Here is a 3169-nt window from a genome sequence, read left to right on the forward strand (position 1 = left end):
GTGTGTGGTTGCACTGATCGAATAATTCATATAGCTATAGGCTATAATAATGATATCCTAATATAAAAGAGAAAACTGCTGGACTGAATTGAGACGATGCGGGCATACTTTTCATTGATAAAAACTAGCCTATTTTTGCTCATATATTGGCATACAGCCTACAGGACACAGTTCCAGCTGAAACATGCAAGAAGCCTGCATATTTAGTATTGGGGCTATCCCATATTTATCCCATCTATATTATATGTATAGGCTTTTCTGGCATGTAGGAGAATATCACCCTCACTCCATTTGAGGCTCCGTTTAGCCTATGATATGCGGTGATTAATAGTGATCATATTTCTCCACGCATAGTTGAGCTGTTAAGACATAAAGTGGTAAGTAGGCTTAATTTAATTATGTAGCCTACAGAGCCACAAATGTTTTTCTTGTTATATTCTCAGTTGACTGCAATCTATTTTTCATATGGCGATCTTATATGAACGGTGAGTGACTCCAGAGAGCCGATTATATGGGTCTGTCATGGATTTTGATCTTATCCTCTGAAGCTAACCTGGTCGCGACCAGGTTAGCTTTGCAGCGTCAGTTGCCATGGTGATTGAAAGTTAACTTGCTTTGTAGTACGGCTAAACCAGGTTTAAACTCAAACTTACTCGGATAAGGCATTAAACTAGCTTCGTAGTACAGGGCTCTGATCATGCATTAGTGCACACTTGTATCAAAAATGTGTCTGTGCGTCATAAATGTAAGTGGGTGTATGTCCATGATAGTATATATATGCATGTTTGTAGACTCAAAACACAAACGCACGAAAGCGCACACACACACACACACACACACACACACACACTGACACACACACACACACACACACACACACACACACACACACACACACACACACACACACACACACACACACACATACACACACACGTACACACGTCTATTATAAACTGTTACTGCGGAGCCTCTATTTGGGCTCATAGAAATGTGTTTGAGAAATAATTTAAAAAGCTAGGTAATCCATTTTGTGGTCTGGGGCGGGCCAGAGCACTCCGGGGAGAGATAATGGAAACAGATGAAGGCAGTGGAAAACGGGAAGGATGTAGGGAGGTGTGGAATATGGAGTCATTCTCTGAATCTAATATTACTTCTTGTGTAAGGGCACCGGGGTGAACTCGTGTTATTAAAACAGTGTGCCACATGGAAGAGAGAGGGCGTGCGTGTGTGTGTGTGTGTGTGTGTGTGTGTGTGCGCCTGCACTTGTGTGTGTATGTCGGGGGGGGGGGGGGCATTCTCATATACAAACACACACACAGGTTACAAAACAAAAACATCAACAACCAGCCATGGTCGCCAGAATAAAATGTCGGCATTGTATGGTTCTGCAATCCATGGATACGTAGAATATCACGTTTCTGAACCAAAAATATGTTGCATCATATCACGTTTCTACTGTACATCCAAGGGATGAATTTGTGATTGGATACCACGCTCTCCCGCCTCCAAAGCGCACGCGCTAACCGCTACACCAAGAGCTCTCATGGCGGAGCTGGTTAACAGGCCTTTATACCAACAACTCACTTCCACATGGGACTCACGAGGACTCTGATTCACTCAGTTACATATATCAACATTAATATACACATCAGCACTGTCAGTCAAATATGGAAAATCCATCTTCAAACTCTATATTTTTAACAGCAATCCCGTTTGCTTGCCTTTGCATTCCGGACTGTCTTTAACCAGGGCCCATGCTCAGGTTAGCCAGGCACGCACCATTACTGTACACCACTCAGTTGACAAACCACAAAGATAGCGAAGTCTAAACTGCATCCATGCACATAAAATACATATCCTCCATAGAATGTCAATCAGATTGAATAAATTAATATTTAAGACATACACTCTGCTGAACATGAACATGAACATGTGACATTGGTTAAATACGACGCACAGTAACTCTGAATGTAACTTTGTAACATAGTCACATTCATAAACGGAAGTGGAAAACAAGTGCATAAACATTGAGCAACGTATTTACTCTTATCACTTATACATTTCTACATCTACGCATACATAGGTTTCTCGACATACGAATACAGCGATGAAAGACTTAATTTCAAGAAGATAATTTCCACACAAATTGATGAAATATCAATGATATTTGACATTGAAAGCACTTCTTTTAGTGAACTATAAAAGCTAGATAATGCATTTTGACAAACAGCCCTCCTAAAAGAAAATCCTCATTTAATAGGCAAATCTTTGAACCCTGCTGACAAAATTATATAGCCTACTGCATTATGAGTTTTTCCATTTCATCACTCCAAATGTCAAGAGTAGGTGCCACTTTTCTGAAATTGCCCAACATCTTTTGGAATAAAACTTTACTTTTACTCAAGTGTTTTTCTTTTTTTATTATTATTATTATTTTATAGAACTCTGACTCAGATTTGAGCGCAAGTGAACTGTGACGGGAACAGGACTCGGACTGGTGTCGAATATTTGCGGTTGTCTGGGGTGTGATGTGTACAGTTAGCTGTCAGTTACACCGAGGTGACATGAGGTGACTGTCAGCCAGCCCAATCTGCATAATAACATGTGCTGACTGTCAGCCAGCCCAATCTGCATATATAACATGTGCTGATTTGTCCCAGTCACTTACTCCGCCTGTCCATCAACGTCTGCACGCGACGGAGAAGAGCATGGATCAACGCCTCATAGACGGAGGGAGGGATGGAGGGAGGGAGGGAGGGAGGGAGGGAGGTGTGAATGAGTGGGGGAGACCGGGGAAGGACACTGAGGGGATGGGGGTTATGGGAGGAGGGGGGGAGAGAGAGAGAGAGAGAGAGAAGGTTGGGGTGAAAGCAGCGGGCAATTCTCGCCTTTCGCGCCGTAGGATGAGTCATCTCGCTCAGCACTGCGCTGTGAATGAAACACAAGGGGGAGGGGCTACCTGCAGAGAGAGAGAGAGGGTGAGAGAGCTTTATACCCTCACAAAAGAAGCCCATTATGATGTCTATACCTCCCACTCTTTCAATGAAATGGAGGGAGGGGGGGGGGAGTGTCAAAGGCAGGAGGGGAGGGGACAGAGCGAGCGGCGAGCTGCACTGATGTATTGGAGTGCATGGTGACGGGTGGAATGGGTTCCAAAATATTCTAT

The sequence above is a fragment of the Poromitra crassiceps genome, assembly GCF_964638095.1.
Source record: "Poromitra crassiceps genome assembly, chromosome: 7".
Classification (NCBI taxonomy): Eukaryota; Metazoa; Chordata; class Actinopteri; order Beryciformes; family Melamphaidae; genus Poromitra; species Poromitra crassiceps.